At 41.3% G+C, this 5,464-nt stretch overlaps 1 long non-coding RNA gene across 1 annotated transcript; it reads right to left on the reverse strand.

Moving 5' to 3' along the window:
• Positions 1 to 1,440: 1,440 nt before the first annotated feature.
• Positions 1,441 to 3,947, reverse strand: LOC311431141. Its single transcript, XR_014689271.1, has 3 exons — positions 3,799 to 3,947; positions 3,524 to 3,599; positions 1,441 to 1,606 (listed from the first exon to the last, which is right to left on the reverse strand). It is a non-coding gene; the product is annotated as an uncharacterized lncRNA (long non-coding RNA).
• Positions 3,948 to 5,464: the final 1,517 nt, after the last annotated feature.

Below are 5,464 nucleotides of genomic sequence, written 5' to 3' on the forward strand. Positions count from 1 at the left end.
AATACAGGCTGGGCAGAGAATGAACTGAGAGCAGCCCTGAGTAAAAGGACCTGGGAGTGTTAATTGATGAGAAACTCAACATGTGCGCTAGCAGCCCAGAAAGCCAGCTATATCCTGGGTTGCATCAAAAGAAGCATGATGAGCTAGGCAAGGGAGGTGATTCTCCCCCTCTGCTCTTGTGAGGTCCTACCTGGAGTACTGTGGGGCCCCCAGCACAAGATGGGGATGGACCTGTCAGAGCAGGTCCAGAATAGGGCCACAAAGATGACCAGAGGTCTGGAGCATCTCTCCTATGAAGAGGCTTAGGTAGTTGGCGTTGTTCAGACTAGAGAAGAGAAGGCTCCAGGAAAAACTTATACTGGCCTTCCAATACCTGTCATTCCTATAATGGGAAATACTGAACTGGACCCAGCATTCCAGATGCCTCACAAGTGCTGAGCACAGAGGAAGGTGAGCTCCCGTGAGCTTCTGGTAATGGTTCTCCTACTGTAGCCCAAGAGTCTATTGGCCTTTTTGGCTGTAAGGGCATATAGTTCCAGGTTCACTTGGTGTGTAACAGAACATGTGTGCAAGGCATTATTCCTGACCAGGTGAAAATTATTTCCCCTTTTTGGAATTTCGTGACATTATTGTCCACCCTGTTGATGTCTCTTTGAAAGGCAGAACAACCATGTGTTTTGTCAGTAACTCCTCCCATTTCTGTATAGTCTGCAAACTTGCTGAGGGTACACTCTGTCCAATCATCTATGTCATTAATGAATCACGGAATCATCTAGGTTGGAAGAGACCACTGTTAGACATTTTTGCATGCAATATTAAGCCCTGGAGCACACTATCGGACACTGGCCTCCAGCTGAACTTTGTGGTGCTGATTGTAACTCTATGAGCCAAGCAGTTCAGCCAGTTCTAAATCCACCTTAAATTCCACTTATTTAATCCTCTGGTCCATACATTTTCCATTTGTCAATGAGGATGTTATGGGAGGCAATGTTAAAAGACTTGCTTAAGTCAATCCTTTTGCTGGTGCTATATCCCCTTCTCTGCTCGTGTCTCCTTGTATGTCTTTTTTTTTTTTTTTTTTTTTTAATAGATGTAATACAGTAGTGTAGATGTAAATAGATATAAAATAGTAGTGTAGCCTGGGAGGCAGCTAAGCACCACACAGATATTTGTGGCACCACACAGCCACAGTGGGATGCAGGACAATTTAAAAATAAATAAATAAATAAATAAATAAATAAATAAATAAATAAATAAAATTGTGGGTTGAGCTACATACAGTTTAATAAGAAAGAAAAGGAAAAAAAGAAAAAAAAAAAAAAAACAACACACTAAGCAAGTGATGCACAAAGAAGTTGTTCACCACTAGCTAGACCACATTGGTCTAGTTCACATTGGCTAGACCAATGCCTAGCCAAGCATCCCAAGCAACAGCAGCACTCTGGCCAAATCCCCAAGTTTTATTGTTCAGCATGACACCCTTCTGGCTAGTTTGGGTCAGCTGTCTTGGTTCTGTCCTCTCCCAGCTTCTTCTGTACCCCTAGCTTCCTTGCTGTCAGGGCAGTACGATGAGCTAGAAAGTCCTTGGCTCTGTTTAAGCACAACCCTGCAAGAATTAAAACATTATTTTCATCTTAAATCCAAAACACAGCACCATACCAGCTACTAGGAAGAAAATTAACTCTATCCCAGCTGAAACTAGGACACAGAAACAAGAGAATTGAAAAACATAAACAATTCAGGGTGTGCTGACCCAAAAGGCACTAAAATTCATTAGATAGAGACATGCATTTTCCATAAATCCAAGAAAAAATTGCTTTTACCTTTTTCCTGTGCTCAGTCAAACATAACCTTGTGCCTAAGGTTACAGATCTCTGCTAAGATGCAGAAATTAAATGGTGTATCATTAGCTCTCTCTGGGGCATAAATTATCTCAAATGCAAAACATCTGAGAGTATCTCAGATGCAAAGCACCTGAGATACATGAACATGATATATGAACAGAATCAAGTCCTCATAAAATTCATCTGTATTTACTGTCTTTTTCAGACACTGTTTGAAGATTTAAGAAGATTGATGGTTGTATTTGACTTTATACATGATCTAGTTATTAAAACAACTGCCCTATAAGTCTACTAACTATAACACTTGGAGATTTTACGTTGAGTGCTTTAGAACATCAAAATGCAGACTTTCTACTGTCTATTTTCTGGGCAAAGATTGACTAGTATGTCCTTCATATTCATCTAAACAAGATGAATTCTGTGTTCTCTCTGGTAGCACAATTTCAGTAGAATATACTGATAGTGCCTTATCTTATCTCTTAGTCAGGAGTCATCCTGGACCAGAATGCAGAACTATCAATATGCTGTGTACATTGTATGCGAACATTTCCTGGAAATTAAAATAATAATAATAATAATAAATGCACACCCTCTGGTCATACTATTTCTTAAAATACAAGCTAAAACATTGGTGTGTTTTCAACGCTGTTTTGGTCACAAATCTAAAGCATACCATCATGAAAACTACAATAGAATCATAGAATTATTTAGGTTGGAAAAAACCTCTAAGATCATCACATCCAAACCTTAACCTAGCACTGCCAAGTCTACTACTAAACCATATAAAAAAAAATAAATAAAATAAATAACTCTATTAAATAACTATATATAGTTATTTAATGTATTTATATATTGAATATAGTTGTTTATATATTAAATATAGTTATAACTATAAATAACTCTATTAAATGAATAATAACTCTACTTGTGCTTAGTTTTTATCTAAAGACTACTTACTGCACCACTTCTACTACCGTGGAGTAATAGCATTGACTTGGTAACCGAAATTGACTAAAACAGGTTGGAAGTACATGAAAGGAAAATAAGATGTATCTGTATCATATTAGTGTCCTGTTAGTACTTAGTACCTTATTTTATCTGCTGAGTTGCTATTAGTTGCATTTCTATTATAACAAACTGGTTTTATTCCAAAATATGCATCAAAGAGAAATTTCAACTGTAGCTTCAATGAAAATTGTATTCACCCACATAAAAAAAACACACAGGATTAAAGAGTAATGAAATGGTAAGTTCATTGCATTATAGATACTCTTCCCCAACAGTGCTAATAAATAACCAAGTGAGATCCAATACTGTAATAAAGAAATTTTTGATGCATGTTTTCATAGAAAAATAACAATTTTACTGTAAGATTACAGAAAGAAATAATAATAATAATAATAAAAAAGAACTAGCGAAAAGTTCAGGTAATTTGAATTCTTTCTTGTACTGTATCATTTCTTTTTGGATTTTACAGAGCTATAGATTTAGTTTATAAATATATATAAGTTGCTTATTTTTCCTTTCCTCAAGAAAATTAATAGGTAGTTTATTTTATATCACTAAAGAGGAAAGAACCTTATTCTAAGCATATGTTATACACAGTATCAAGTTGAAAACAACAACAACAAAAAAAACATCTAGAGCTCTTCACTCCTTACAATGTACAGCACATTTACCTGAGAGCTTGCCCCAGAAAACTATTTGTCTCTCTTCCTCCAGAACGGTTGCATACTCTATTTCTGCCAGCTGGACCTATAACAATAATTAGGGACGTTAGTCTCTGCCTACCTGGAATAATTGCAGTGTAATTATCCTTACCATCCTGAAAAGGTTCATGAATGTAAGAAAAAAAAAATCAATGGTTGGACAAAGGACAAAAGGATAAGCAACAGACTGCTTGTCACTATGAAGTACATCACTTTGGACTAGACAAATTAAAAGATAAACTTGCCGAGGCGATTGGCTCTGGGGCAGATATGTTCTGCAGTGGAGCGGGGGATCGGACAGGCAGGGTGAATTTTTCCGGCACCAAGCCCATTCGAGGGAGCTGCCAGGATCCAGCAGCCCTTGCGAGGGAGGTGAACGAGATCAGAAGGAGGCGTAGGTGGAGCCAGCAGCACCCTCCCCCCAGCCATTCATAAGCTGCCCTTAGGGAGCATGAGCAACCAGGAGCGTGGTGACCAGGATGGGCAAACAGGGGGTAGCATGTCAGAAGGGAGTGGCACGGCAGTTAGCACGGCTGTTCCCACAGGCAGGGAGAACTGGAAAGGCAGAGTGCTCCCCCCCCCGCCCATACAAACACCTCCTCTAATGGTGGTCTACTGCTAGCTCAGCTGCAATGGTGTACACCAGGCACAGTGTGCCCAGGAGCTGGCGGGGCTCATTGAGGGGGCTTTAAACTAGGTGAGAAGAGGGATGGGGCTGAAACAAGGCTTGTTAGAGTTGTGCCAGGGGTAACAATGGCAAGGCTGGGAGAGAAGGCAATGGCCCAACTGAAGTGCATCTACACTAATGCACGCAGCATGGGTAACAAACAAGATGAGCTGGAAGCCATTGTGCGGCAGGCAGGCTACGACTTGGTTGACATCACGGAAACATGGTGGGACCACTCTCATGAATGGAGTGCTGCAATGACTGGCTATAAGCTCTTCAGAAGGGACAGGCAGCACAGAAAGGGTGGTGGTGTGGCTCTCTATATTAGAGAGAGTTTTGATGTCACAGAACTTGAGACTGGGAATTATAAGGTTGAGTCCCTATGGATTAGGATCAGCGGAAAGGCCAACAAGGCAAGCATTCTGGTGGGGGTCTGTTATAGACTGCCGAACCAGGATGAGGAGATGGATGAGGAGTTCTACAGGCAGCTAACAGAAGTTGCTAAATCATCAGTGCTTGTTCCTGTGGGGGAGTTCAACTTCCAAGATATATTCTGGAAGCACAACACAGCCCAGAGAAAGCAGTCTAGGAGGTTTCTGGAGAGCGTGGAAGATAGTTTCCTGACACAGCTGGTTAGTGAGCATACCAGGGGAGGTGCCCCACTAGACCTTCTCTTCACAAACAGAGAAGGACTGGTGGGAGATGTGGTGGTCGGAAACTATCTTGGGCAGAGTGACCATGAAATGGTAGAATTCTTCATTCTTGGAGAAGCCAGGAAGGGGACGAGTAAAACCGCTGTATTGGACTTCCTGAGGGCTGACTTTGAGCTGTTCAGGACACTGGTTGGTAGAGTCCCATGGGAGGTGGTTCTGAAGGGCAGAGGAGTCCAGGAAGGCTGGGCACTCTTCAAGAAGGAAATCTTAATGGCGCAGGAGCGGTCTGTCCCCACATGCCCAAAGATGAGCTGGTAGGGAAGAAGACCGGCCTGGCTGAACAGAGAGTGGTGGCTTGAGCTTAGCAGGAAAAAGAGGGTTTACAATCTTTGGAAAAGAGGGTGGACCACTCAGGAGGACTATAAGGATGTTGCGAGGTGGTGCAGGGACAAAATTAGAAAGGCCAAAGCTCATCTGGAGCTCAATCTGGCTACTGCCAGCAAAGACAACAAAAAAATCTTTTAACAAATACATTAGTGCAAAATGGAGGACTAAGGCGAATTTCCAGCCTTTACTGGATGCGGGGGGGAA

This window comes from Aythya ferina (assembly GCF_964211825.1).
Source record: "Aythya ferina genome assembly, chromosome: 1".
NCBI classification, from domain to species: Eukaryota; Metazoa; Chordata; class Aves; order Anseriformes; family Anatidae; genus Aythya; species Aythya ferina.